Source organism: Myotis brandtii, unplaced genomic scaffold, assembly GCF_000412655.1.
Source record: "Myotis brandtii unplaced genomic scaffold, ASM41265v1 scaffold2790, whole genome shotgun sequence".
Classification (NCBI taxonomy): Eukaryota; Metazoa; Chordata; class Mammalia; order Chiroptera; family Vespertilionidae; genus Myotis; species Myotis brandtii.
The window spans coordinates 199360-214356 of NW_005360642.1; positions in this window are offsets into that span (position 1 = coordinate 199360).

The window sequence follows — 14997 nt, forward strand, 5'->3', positions numbered from 1 at the left end:
CTTCTATCTTCTTCAGTGTATCCAAGAGAGCCTAGCATGATGGTAGAAAGTGCTCAATAAATATCATTGAATGAATGTTTGAATAGTCAAAGATTATAGACAGCAAGAACAGAGCAATGTTAGCCTGGGTACTTCTTTGCTACATTTATAGATTTCTTATTTTCCAGTGAAATTTTAGAGTACTTTCTAATGGAATTTTATTTGGCCTCTAAAATCACCTCTGATATAAAGAGCAGGCCTACTTTTGGAGATAAAGTGTTGTAGTGAGGAACAGTGATGTGTTGGTAAATGTTTATCAGTATAGCTGATTTGAAACTACCAGCACATTATTGAATTCAGCTTTGGGGAACTATGTCCAGTAGCACACCATTCTATGAATTTTCATCATACAGCTACGATGTAAGAAAATTACCTCCAAAGCATAGATAATAGTGAAGTGCAATGAAACAATTAGGAAGTAAAGAGGTTTGAGTATTTATTACCTTTGTTTTTAATATAATTTATATAAATCTAAAATAATTTTAAATAATGAATGTTTAACAACTGGCTTACGAAATTCCTGATAATGTAATAATTTTCTCTCATGACACTGTACAAGCTGGCTTCAGATACCACTGGATAGAACACTTTTCCTCAACCTGCCTTCAGTACTCAAACTTTCCCCATCCAACCTTGAACTCACCAAGAATCACTTCAACCACTATCTTGCTAGCATTTCCAACCAGGAACATCTGCTGTTTGATTGAAACAATTAGTTGTTTTGGTTAGTGGCAGAAAATACAAAAGTTTGTAAGAAATAGTACATCGACCAGAAAGAAGATTGGAACATTCTTTGACTCCTCAAAACCTGGAGCTCTTTACTAAGTAACTTGAGTTGCAGGTAAATAGCCTACTTCAAATTAATATTTTTTTCTTATTATATTTATTTGTGTGACATTGGTTAATAAAATTATATAGTTTTCTTTTTTGGCTTAAAACAATACAAATTTATTATCTTACAGTTCTGGAGGTCAGAAGTTTTAAAATCAAGGAGTTGGCAGGGCCTCATTCCCTTGGAGAATCTAAGGGAGAATTTTTTGTTGCCTTTTCCACCTTCTAAAGGCCACCCCATTTCTTGACTCATGGACTAGCATCACTTCTGCTTCTGTCATCATCTCTGACTGACCTTCCTGCCTCCCTCTTATAAGGACTCTTGACATTACACTGGCCCACCGGATACTTCAGGATATCTCTCTGTCGCAGGATCTTTAACTTATTCACATCAGCAAAGTTCCTTTTTACCATGTAAAATAACACATTCACAGGCTTAAGACATGACATCTTTGGGGATCCATTATTCAACCTACAACATAATATTCCAAGATCATGAGACATCAGAACCTTGTGTCTCTTACCTATTGTTTTCCTGATTATATTTTCACATTTCTTGAGGTTCTTGGCATCTGGCTGATGCAAAGTTTCTTGGCTCTTTGTCCCGTTGTACCAATATCTTGGGTAATTGAACTGCCACGTGGATTAGCCAACACCAGGGCCTCTCCTTTCATTGACAACCTCAAACCCAGGGATATTTTTCTCTCCTCCATTTTTTTTTAACTTTTTTTATTGAATTTATTGGGGGTGACATTAGTTAACAAAATTATATAGATTTCAAGTGCACAATTCTTAATACATCACCTGTATATTGTATTGTGTGTGCATCATCCAAAGTCAAATCTCCTACGTCACCATATATTTGACCGCCTTTACACCCTTTACTACTTCCCCCCACCTGCCTCCTCTTTGGTAGCCACCATACTGTTGTCTGTGTCCATGAGTTTTTTGTTTGTTTACCATACTTGTTCATTTGTTGTTTTCACTCATATGTGGGATATAAAACTGAAAACATCAATTTAATATATTTGTATTTGGTGCCATAGGCCATCTCTATACCTCACCACCTTCCAAAGCCAGCTTGATTTCAGTCACTCATTTTATGTGCAACTGTGTTTTCTGTCCTATATGCCTCATTCTGAACCTTTATTGTGCAAACAAATTTTGATGTCTCACTTCAAACCAGAATTGTCTCTTGACACTTGGGTAAAAGGTAATGTTCCACCCCCATTACTCTACTCCTACTGCTCCACCAACCAATCAAATTTGTTCTTCTCCTATATTTCTTTTTAAGTGTTATGTTAAAACACATAACACTTCTATGGGTCTTGATTTGGTGACTATCTTATGAATACACTAGATGTTTTCACTGCCCAATTCTTTTACATGTCCATCTTAGACTGTTTATTTTTGATGGGCAGTGCTCAGGAATCATACCCATTTTGTTTTCTTTGCATTTCACTCAGTAAAGAATCATGAACAGCTTTATAAATGTCTTTTCATAGCTTCAAGAATGGGGATATTCGCAGTGTACTAATTGATTGGTGTAGAATCATGCTTGAGAGCAACAGCATATGAAACGATCAATCTGTCATAGAGCACGATTCCTCATTAAAGAGTAAGTAATGATGATGATGATAATGCTTTCAAACTTCTGGCATTGTCCCCATGTCTAAGCACATTATGCATGCACCATAGCTTATACAGGAATTGTGCCAAGACACACTCTCAAAAGTCCACAATTATTGTGTCTTTTCTTTATGTATCTCCTAAGTTATGAATACATAATGCATAAACAAATTCTAGCTATTTTGTGCTTTCAGAGTAATGAAACAATATTTCAGTTGCCTTATCCTTGAAAACAGAAACAGCCATTAGGTTTTATTTCTAAATGTTTAATTCATCACCACAATCATCGTCATCTGGACTACAGATGGCAGACATACTTTCTAGAACTCTGTTTCTAAGTAAACAGCATTTCCTTGAACAGTTCTGTAGAGAGAACATACAGTATTTACATTCCTCTTGGTTCTTCTCCGAATTTTGCCTAAATTTACAAGCATATTTGGGATGAGAATAATATCACTAAAGAGCAAATGTAGTTTCTCAAATTTCGTTAAGGAGAAAAACTAAACTAGACTATAGAAAAAACACTTTCAGAGAGATTCTTTTGGTTCAGTTGCTTTTTAAAAAAATTACATTTAGCTTACTCAGTATTTCTATAAGGGCACTCATCATTTCCATTCCTATTATCTTTGCTCATAAATACCTGACCAAACATAATTCACTTAATTAACAGCTCTCTAAATAGATTGAGTTTGCTGCCTTAGGGGATAGACACTAGAGGCCAGAAACTCCTGAATTGTCTGGCAAAGATCCAGAAGTGTCTAATCACATGCTTGGACTAAAAAAATAGATCAAACCAAAATGCAAATGAAAGCAGCATAGACAGAGGCCACTGGGTGCAGGAGAGAGGGGATGAAGAGGTGAGCCTCCCCCTGCCTTCCAATGACTGCAAAGCCAGCTCTAGGCATGATATTTATTAACTCCAGTGATGTGCACAGATCCAATATACTAAAAATTTAGAATAGGCAGATGTTAATAAAGTCAATTTACTGGAATTATTGGAAACAACAATTTCAACCATTTGGCATGAGCTTTTGGTCATTGGCAGTATGAAGCACATACATAAAAATTTAAAGAACATAAAACAGATAAAATTAAATTTATGGAAACCATCAGATTAATAAATTTACTGGCCTTATAGGAACTTATGCTGTCTATAGCATGAATACTATAGTTACATTACTGAGGTTTTTTGCTAACAATGCTGATTTCCCTCAGCCCGGCCTGCGGGGATCGGGCCGAAACCAGCTCTCCAACATCCCCCGAGGGGTCCCAGATTGCAAGAGGACTGTTCTTGGGCGACACACCCTAGAATCAGGCTCCCTCCTCTCTGGTTTCAGCTCCATCACCCAAGAACCGCAGCTGCCAAGTTACCGCAGGTAGGCAGCTCCTGCATTGAGCGTCTCCCCTGGTGGTCAGTGTGCGTCATAGCTACTGGTCAGAATGTCTGCCCCCGGTGGTCATTTCATGTCATAGCTACTGGTCAGACTGTAGAAGAGTAGACTGGTCGCTTAGGCTTTTATATATATAGATTCTCAACAAAGTGGATATAGAAGGAACATACCTCAATACAAGAAAGGCTATATATGACAAACACATAGCTAATTCATACTCAAGGGTGAAGATCCAAAAGCTTTTCTCTAAGATCAGGAACAAGACAATGGTGCCCACTATCACCATTTCTATTCAACATTGTATTGTAAGTCCTAGGCACAGCAATCAGACAAGGAAAAGAAATAAAAGGCATCCAAATTGGAAAGGAAGAAGTAAAAATCTCATTATTTACAGATGGCATGATATGATACATAGAAAACCCTAAAGACTTCACCAAAAAACTATTAGAACTAATGAATTAATTTAGTAAACTTGCAGAACACTAAATCAATATACAGAAATTGGTTGCATTTCTACACACCAATAACAAAGGATCAGAAGGAGAGTTAAGAAAACATTGTCTAGCCGGTGTGGTCAGTGGTTGAGCATCAACCTATGAACCAGGAGGTCACGGTTCAATTTCAAGTCAGGGCACATACCTGGGTTTCGGGCTCAATCCCCAGTGGGGCCATGCAGGAGGCAGCCGATCAATGATTTTCTCTCATCATTGATGTGTCTTGATGTGTCTATCTCTCTCTCCCTTCCTCTCTCTGAAATCAATGCAAATATAAAAATATTTAAAAAAATAAAACAACCCCATTTCTAATTGCATCAAAAAGCATAAAATAGAGACAAATTTAACCAAAGAGATGGAAGACCTATACTCTGAAAACTATAAGACATTGAAGAAAGAAACTGGAGAGAATAAAATAAATGGAAGGACACCATGCTCATGAATTGAAAGGATTAATATTGTTTAAATGTCCTTACTGCTTAAAGCAATATACAGATTTAATGCAATCTCAGTTAACAGACCAATGGCATTCTTTTCAGAACTAGAACAACTAATCTTAAAATTTATGTGGGCTCCCAATAGACCCGGAATAGCCAAGGAAATCTTGAGAAAGAATAATGTGGGAGGTTTCATGCTCCCCTATTTCAAACTATACTACAAAATTACAATAATCAAAACAATCTGGTACTGGCATAAAAACAGATCTGTAGAGCAATAGAATAGAATAGAGAGTCCAGAAATAAATTCTCACTTACATGGTTAACTAATCTATGACAAAGAGGCAAGGATATACAATAAGGTAAAGACAGTCTCTTCAATAAGTGGTATTGGGAAGACTAGATAGATACATGTAAGAAAATCAAATTGCATCACCTTTTTACACCATACACAAAAATAAACTGAAAATAGATTAAAGACAAGTGTAAGACCTAAAACCATAAAACTACTGAAAGAAAACATAGGCAGTAAACTCCTTTACAGCAGTCTTAGCAATATCTTTTTGGATATGACTCCTTAGACAAGGGAAATAAAATAATAAGACTTCATCAAACTGAAAAGTTTGGCACAGAGAAGGGAACCATCAACAAAATGAAAAGAAAACCTACTGAATGGCAGAAGATATTCACAAATGATACATCCAATAAGGGGTTAATATCTAAAGTAAATAAGACACTCATATAACTTAACACCAAAAAATCAAACAATCCAACTTAAAAATGATCAGAGGCCTGGCCGGTGTGCTCAGTGGTTGAACATCCATCTATGAGTCAGGAGGTCCCAGTTCGATTCCCGGGTTAGGGCACATGCCCAGGTTGCAGGCTTGGTTCCCAGTGCGGGGCGTTGATGTTCCTGTCTCTCTCCCTCTCCCTTCCTCTCTGAAATCAATAAAATATATTTTTCAAAAATGAATAGAGGACCTGAATAGACATATAGGTGGCCCACAGATATGTAAAAAAAAATGCTCAACATTACCAATCATCTGGGAAATGCAAATCAAAACCACAATGCGATGTCACCTCACATCTGTCAGAATGGCTGCCATAAAAAAATAAACAAATAACAAGTGCTGATGAGGTTGTGGAGAAACCCTCACATACTGTTGATAGGATTGTAAACTGGTGCAGCCACTGTGGAAAACAGTAGGTAGGTTCCTAAAAAAATTAAAAATGGAACTGCAATTGGCCCATGACATAAGATGTTGAGTATCTTTTCATAAGCTATTTGCCATCTGTATATCTTCTTTGGTGATATCTACTAGCTCTTTTTCCCATTTTAAAAATTAGGTTATTGTCCTGGCTGGGTTGGAGCATCGCCTTGTATATTGAAAGGTGGCAGGTTTGATTCTCAGTCGGGGCACATACTTAGGTTTCGGGTTCAGTCTCCTGTCAGGTGCATATGTAAGGCAACCGATCTATGTTTCTTTCTCTCTCTCTTTCTCCCTCTTCCACTCTTTCCCAAATCAATAATAAAAAATATTGAGTTGTTTACTTCCTCATTGAGTTTTAAGAGTTCATCATATGTTTTAAGTAACAGTCCTTTATCAAGTATGTCTTTTGCAAATATTTTCTCCCAGTCGTACCTTCTTATTCTTTTGCCACTGTCTTTTACAGAGTAGATGTTTTAAAGTTTAATGAAGTACAGCTTATCAATTATTTTTTTTCATAGTGTATCTAAAGAGTCATAATCAAATTCAAGGTCATCTAGATTTTCTTCTATGGTATCTTTTAGGAGTTTTATATGGTTGTATTTTAATCTTTAGGTCTATGACCCATTTTGAGTTAATTTTTGTGAGTGCTATAGATCTGTGTCTATATTTATTTTTTGTATGTGCATATCCAATTGTTTCAGTCCCATTTGTTGAAAAGGCTATCTTTTCTCCATTGTATTGTATTTGCTCCTTTGTCAGGTGTTACTAGCTCAAGAAACTCGGGTTTTTAAATTATAAATTTTATATGTGTTTTAAACAGCAAGCTTTGGAGAAAGAAAGGAAACAAAAGACCATCCTTCTTTCCCCCATCTCAATCACAAATCAACCCTTCCTCACCATAGCATATTAAGCCTTGGGGTTTAGAATCATGGCTTAGTTTGATTAATGAATAGAATTAGTCTGGAAAATATTGAGGTTGAAAGTATTATTCATTGCCAGATATTTTTTTGTTCTGTAAACAAAAATGCAAGGGAATTTCTTGTTCCATGTACCTAAGATGCTGGTAAATCATTAATCACAGTTGCCTTCCCTACAGCATGGCTTCGCAGCAAGTGCTAGCATTCCAGGTGTGTAGCATGGTCTGAAAGACCCTCTCTCAGATAAGAGCACCATTCTCACCTCACAGTGATTACAAAACTCAACATATTCTAATTTAGCTAGTCTCCTGGGAAAGAATTCTTTTTTCAACTATTTAATACACCTTTCTTTATTGCTAGCCACTAGACTTCTGTCATTGCTTAATGAACGACAGAAAAAGGAGGTAGAAGATAAATCATTTTTCACATAAGGAACAGCCTAGAAGCATTTATGAATGGAAATAATTTAGACCATATCACTTCCCATGATTTACATCAAAGACCTGAAAGACCTGGATGGCTGCCTCTGTGGCTGCTCCCTGTGTCTTCTTGATTAGTTATTTCCCAGATGAAAGAATCAATAAACTCAAGTGGAATGGAAATGGAATAAATATTACTTCCTGAATCACTCAGTTCCAATAGTCTTCTGAGGATTTCATGTTAAATGGTAGCCTTTTGTCCTGGAAAATAAAGTTAATCAAACTGTCCTGCAGCTTCTCAATAAAATGTCTAATTTGTTCCTAGAGCATGTCTTACACAGAAGTAAAAATGGGTTAGCAGTTCCGGCAGCCCCACATTTAAAAATATACTGGATGGGGCCAAAGTAGGTCTATAGTTGTAAGTATGCAAAACATAGTTTATTTTTATTTATTTATTAAACATTGTATTATTTTCCATATGAACAACTGTAAACCTACTTTTGCCCTGCTCTGTAATTTTTTTCTGAGCAATCTTTTTAGCCAGTACTTCATTCCTTCAAAAGTAACCATTACTTTTTCCCTTTTTGATCTTCCTAGGCCCAGTATGATTGGCAACTCTTCAAATATAAAATGATATTGTTTGTCACCTCAACTGAGACAGCATGTTGTTGTATTAAATCTGTTGGCTCTTTACCAGTTTTACTATGAAGTTAAAATGCCCAGAACTTAATGAAGCAAGTGGCATTACTATGTTAGTATTTAAAGTCTAGACAGAGATATTTCTTTTTAGGGTAATTCTAAACACTCATAATTATATGTCAAAATACAAATAAAATATCAGAAAATTAAAAAAATAAAAGAAAAAAATGTTAGTGGTAAACCTTTAACATAGGATAAACGTAGGTCCATGTAGACATTTATAAAAGTTTTTCCAAACAAAGCTAAACATTCAACACATACACTACCTTACAGAGCAGTTGTCTTCCACCTCATTGCGATTTTAAGTCCTATTACTACGACTCTCAGTTTCCCCAGACAAATCACCTACCTTAGTTCCAGACTGTTTAGTAGCCATTGGCTGGGTATAGGGGGAACTAGGCCCGATAATGAATGCATGTGTCTCTTCTCCTCTGTCTAGCACCTTAGAAGTCAGGACAGATACTAATGTTTTTCATCCAATTAATAGGTTCCACAAGGTCAGCACAGGCACTTCCAATTGGGAGACATTTCTATAGCTACACAGCCATGGAAAGGGCTCTGTAAGAAGATCACCTTTTCAGAAACAGTTGGAAAATGAGTATGAGAGGAAAAAATTGAGCACATTCAGTGCTACTTACTCTTTTACCCTTGATCCTAGACCTTTGATAAAGAAAGAAAGAGCAGTGTTAGGGATCTTTTAGGTCTCTAGTCACAGCCTGAAGCTGTGTGATTCCTTCTGTGTTCTCCAGCCTCATGATCTCACTTCAGGTTGGTGCCGGGTCCTGCAAGTAGCACCTCAAAGCTTCACATAGTATTCATCCTCAAAGGCTGTCTGAGTAGCCAGTTGCTTATCTTCTCAATCCCTTAGAATAGATCAGTTGAGTCAGAATTTTCTCTGGTGTCCATCAGTCAAAACCAGACCTGAAGGGGAAAACCAGTTACAAGTAAATTTTATTGAGTAGACAAATTCACACATACACACAAAAATCTGTGAATAATGAAGGTAGACTAGGAAAGAAGGTTCCCACTGACATACGGAAAGAGAGCAATAAAATCCTCTGGAGCCTGACCAAATCTGCCTTTTTCCAAGACACCTTAGGATGCAGATCTAGTGTTGTCTAGGGAAAATGTTTGTATATTTGCAAATGTCTTTGGTCCAAAGAACTTCCTGGGAACAAAAAAATGGAGAGAGATCCATTCCTTTCCTGTTGTGGTTGAACATTATCAAACTTTATATTATGACCAGAGGCCTGGTGCACAAAATTCGTGCACTGGAGGGGGTGTCCCTCAGCCCAGCCTGCACCCTCTCCAACCTGGGAGATTGGGCCTGAACTGGCAGTTGGACATCCCTCTCACAATCTGGGACTGTTGGCTCCCAACCACTCGCCTGCCTGCCTGCCTGATTGCCCCTAACCCCTTCTGTCTACCAGCCTGATCACCCCCTAAGCACTCCCCTGCCAGCCTGATTGATGCCGCCTAACTGCCCTGCTGGCCCAGTCGTCCCTAACTGCCCTCCCCTGCTGGCCTGGTCACCCCTAACTGCTCTCCCCTGCTGGCCTGATCATCAACAACTGCCCTCCCCTGCCGGCCATCTTGTGGCTGTGGGTGCTGCCATTTTTGTGAGGGTCAATTAGCATATTCCCTCTTTATTAGATAGGATGGCCAATGATGGTAACTGAGCTTGTCTGCCAGGAAAGTTGGCAGGGACTCTTGAAGGGGAACTCACCAAAGTGTCTTCTGGACTGCTAATCTGTGTCAATATAGAAATCCTAGTTTGGCAGGAAAGAGGAGCTGACTTTTAAGAGAGTAGCTCAGACTGTACCTTTTGATCTAGCCACCCTGGTATTTGGGCATCCTTTGAGAATGATAACCATGTGAATAGAAATAATAGAGCCATAGCTGTGGCACCTAAGATTAGGGCATCCCCCTCCCAAAAATATAACATTTAATAAATGGAATTGTTCTCCCTAAATTACCTATTATAATCTTTGCAAACTTTTTATTTTATTTATTTTATTCTAAAACCTTTTTATTGATTTCAGAGAGGAAGGGAGAGGGAGACAGTGATAGAAACATCAATGATAAGAGAGAATCATCAATCAACTGCCTCCTTCATGACCCCCACTGAAGACTGAGCCCACAACTCCGGCATGTGCCCTGACCGGGAATCGAACCGTGACCTCCTGGTTCATAGGTATACGTTCAACCACTGAACAACACCAGCTGGGCTCTTTGCACACTTTTTTAAAGCAGTAGAATTCACTGAGTTTTCCTGGGTTTCCTCCTGAATCATTGGCCAAGATTTCCTGCTTGTACCCAACCCAGAATTTTGGAGTACTCCCAAGGATTTGTCTTGGGAGAACCTATTGTAGTCACTGCAGATTTCTTTTGTCTTTTGGGGGTGGGGTTGGAAACTTGTTTGTTTTGCAGTAGAACCCATCACTTTTTTCAGTTTTTCTTTCTACCTTGCCTTCCCTTCTTCTGCCTAAACTTTAATTCCTTGAGAGCTTGGAACAAGGTCTTGGGTCCACCTCTTGGTGATCTCTTTCACCCTAATGCTTTACCTCTATGAGTCTCAAAATTAGATGTCTAGGACCTGACCTCTTCTCTGGGCTCCTGACTTCATATAAACTGCTTACTTTGCATTTTGGCTTCAATATCTAAGAGTCATTTTAAATCAGAACTATCCCAAACCAAACTGTATTTCTGCTCTTGCTTCTCATTTGTTTCTCTTCCTATCTTTCTTATCTTAGTAAAAGACATCATTATTCATCCAATTGCTCTAAACCAAACAACTAGGAGTCATCCTTGATTACTTCCTTTACTTCATCTAGCAAATCCAAAATAATAGCAAGTTCTTTGCAGTATGCCCCAGTATGTTCATTCACTCTACTATCTTAGTGGCCAGTACTACTACCTTAATCCTAGATACCATGATTTCTTGTTAGGATGATCCCAATTGCCATCCACTGGCCCTCTTAATTTCACTCTCTCTTACCTCCTTTTACCAAACACACAATTTTTAAAAAATTGGGTCATATCACACCTCTGTTTAAAACCTTCTAATGGCTCAAATACATCATTCAAACAGCACTTTCTCAGTGAGGCACTTCTTCACCACCTTTCCTGATGATACCTGGCCCTTCATCCTCCCTCTATCACACTACCGCTTCATTCTCTATCATACTCAATCTGATCATATTATTTTATTAGTCTTTTGTTTATTAATAAATGTAGGCTAGTTTGACTTGTTCACAGGAGTATCACAATGTCTTAGTAAAATGCTTAGATAGTTGGTTTTCAAGAGACAACTGTTTAATGAGTGAAAGGTCTTTTAAGGAAGCCCAATATATTAAAATACAAAGAGCTCAGAGCAAAGTTGCTGTGGTTGAACGGGAGAAGCTACAGGTGGGAATGAGTAGGGGTGATGGTAGATGAACTCCCTACTTGGCTCTCTCTTCTAGCTGCTCCTGAGGCTTCTTGGAGAACAGCATGAAACCCAGGGGCAGTGTGGGGAGGGGAGAAGCCAGCCATTTGGAATTATCTTGGTCAACAATTTTTATAGCAGTTTTAAAACATCTGTGAAATAAATCAGTAAAAATAGTAGCACTTAACTGCATTGTCTATTCATGGCTTTATACCTTACTTGCAAAATGTCTTTCTTCCACTGATACAGTAAAAATAAAAAAACAAATCTCCTTTTGCTGCAGGTAAAACATCTTTGTTGAATATTTTTCTGATAAGCATTTGAAGGTGGTTTGATGCCATCATCACCCAGGTCACCAACCCTTGATCAATCAGTAGATAGTCTCCAAAGAGTTGGTACTCAGTCAGTAATGTGTGAAAAACAAATTATAAGCCTGGCATTGTCTTCTAGGATTAATTTGTTTATTTTATCATTGAAATTGTAAATAATTCGCCTCCCAAGAAATTATCTGATTTAGAAAATTGCATGTAATAAATTTCTAATCTGTAAGAATAAGATATAATTTTAAGAAAAGAGATGTATAATTTTAAGAAAAGAAGTAAATTTCTTTAATTATCCAAAAATAAATAACATTTTAAAAATATTGATTTGTGATGCTACCTTTTTCAACATATTTATGTCTTGACCTTACCTTAAATAAATGTATGATATTCTAAAGGGACTATATCTCTTTTGATAATAACCACTACATAAGAGATCAACCGAAGGACTTGTATGCATGCATATAAGCATAACTAATGGACATAAGACACTGGGGGGTAGGGGAGGCCAGGGGATTGTCAAGGTATTATAATATTTTTTTAAAAAGAATAAAAATAAAAAAATAAATAAATAAAAAGATAATAACCACTACACTGCTCAAAGTATGACACATGAATCCTAGACAGATGGCTAGACTCCCTCAGAAGCCCTAAGGCTCTATTCAAATCCTGCCTTAATGGAAGAAGTAATTACTTTAAATTGTAGCCTTCCTGGTTGCTCTTAAGAAATTGGTATTTAGATGGGAAATAAAAGATTTTCAAGCTCTTTTGTGTTTTTTAATTTATGTAAAAACATCATTTTAAAGTTATGTTTAAGTATTTCCAAAGGACATTTTTAAATAACTATAGTAACTTCAAGAATAGGATGTTAGCTTATAAGGCATGGGGAAAGAGACCCATGCCTTATAAGCTATAGGCACAATACAAATATTGACTTGTTGACAGTTGAAAGTAGGAAAGAAGAAGGTACCAAGAAAGGACAAACCCTTGGTCAAGGCTTTTCAGAACAAGATATGGAAAACCCATCTCAAACTGGCTTAAAGAGGTATTTATTGGTTCTCAGAACTGAAACACCCAGGAGTACAGATGGTGTAAAACACAGCTGGAATTGAGGGACAAGGGCTGTCACTGGGTTCATCTTCTCATCTCTTGGCTTTTCCTGCATCGTGGTGACTTGATTCTAAGCTCCATTTAGCAGGCTTACACAGTTTTTACCACTGGCTGTGAGAGTGGAAAATAGCATGTGACTCTCCCTCATCTGTCCTAGCAGAAGTGTCAGTGGGTCTTATCGACTCTCCCTGAACCAGTCACTGCAGTCTGAGACATAGCCCAGAACAGAGAGGATGCCTAAAAGCTAGGGGACCCCAGCCATGTGCAGGTCCAAGTTATAGGACAGAGGCTCCGCCTGGAGAAGAAAAATGTGATGCAGCTACTGCACTTGGGAGCAAGGCTATGTGATCCTCTCTTCCGCATAGATAAAAAGGCCTAGTTTATAGTGTTGAAAGGATTGAATAGGATAACATACATAAAGCCCTTCACAGAACAGCAGACTTCGAACAAATTTTAAAGATGAGCATTCTTTGCATAAGCAGCAATGACCATTGTCACCACAAGGTGACAGTCATGTGCTAAAAGGCAATGGACTGCTTTTTTGGCCACTGGTTAAGAATTGGCTGAAATGATGAAGAAAGCATGGGGACTGTGAGTACAATTCCTGCTGCCCTGTAACCAGCCTGTGTGACCTTGACCAAGGTCTGAATTGATCTCTGGTCTGGATTTCCTCAAGAAAATCTTGGAGACCAATTCTCTATTTGGCTTAAAAAAATTTTTTTATCCTATAAAAAGTAAATCTTATATTTAATAGTAATAACCATAACTATAATCTCAGATGTCAAAAATTTTTCAACTTTATTGGTTGTTAATACACTGTTTAAAAATATGACTATCTGAAGCATAATCCTTTCATTTATTGCTAAGTTGCTGCTACCCTGGGAGGCCTGAAAGAGTACATGTAATTTTGTAAGGTGACTAATGGGTCCACAGAGATGCTCTTGAGTTATACACAGCTCAGAAAATTGTCCTCTGAGACATGCAATTCAGAAACCTCACTATTAAAAAAAGTCACACTGAGAAGGCTTCAGAAGTATTTTCAGTCATGATTATGTTTTAATGTTAGATTCTTAAAATGATTTGGACAAGAAGCAGCAGTTCAGAAGTTTTCGGATCTAAAATGTGTCAGAAGTATCTGGGGCAGCAGGAGGACCAATCAGGAAAAGGGTGAGATTTAATTGGGCTCAAGAGCAAAAATGCTGACTCTCCACTTTTTGCATGAATCAAGCCTCATAACAAAGTTGAAATAAGAGGATGTGATAACAATGAACATTGGCCCACTATAATATACTGGGGGACGGTATGTTATTTATTAATACAGAATTCTCTACCTCAAGGAAGTAAGGTGCTGGATCCATCCTTGCACAAAGAGACCCGACTGAAATTCTAAGGGTGTCCCCACATTTCTACATTCCATGGAAATGTGGATCAGCACAGTCTGAACACTTGACCTTATTTCTCAGCATACTTTAATTTCCAGGATAAAACCTCCTGAATTCTTTTTCTTTCTTTTTTTAAATATATATTTTTATTGATTTCAGAGAGGAAGGGAAAAAAAGAGAGATATAGAAACATCAATGATGAGAGGGAATCATCAATTGGCTGCCTCCTGCACGCCCCCCCCCACCGGGGACCGAGCCCGCAGCCTGGGCATATGCCCTTGACTGGAATTGAACCCTTGAGTCCGTAGGCCAATGCTCTATACAATGAGCCAAACTGGTCAGGGCATCTTTTTTTTTTTTTTTTAAAACCCTCCTAAATTCTTAATCCTGAAAGGTGGGGGTGAGGATTTGTTGGTCAGGTATGGATCAGAAGAGTTCTTAGGTTTCTTTTATACTTCTTAAATCCAGACTGTGCTTTACATGGTGCCTTAAAAAGGGGGAAAGATGAGTAACTAATGTGGTCATTTTATTGCTGTAGAAAGAGCTGAAAGAATGAGAGCTGTTTTGTCTTTACCTTTCTGTTTCCCCTCCCCCATTTAGAGGTAGCCAGGACTTGATCTTTTGATCCTGGGTGGTTGCTGTGAGGCGTGTGTAGAAAGGCCAAGCCTCTTCAGGGCCCATGGAGGGCTTA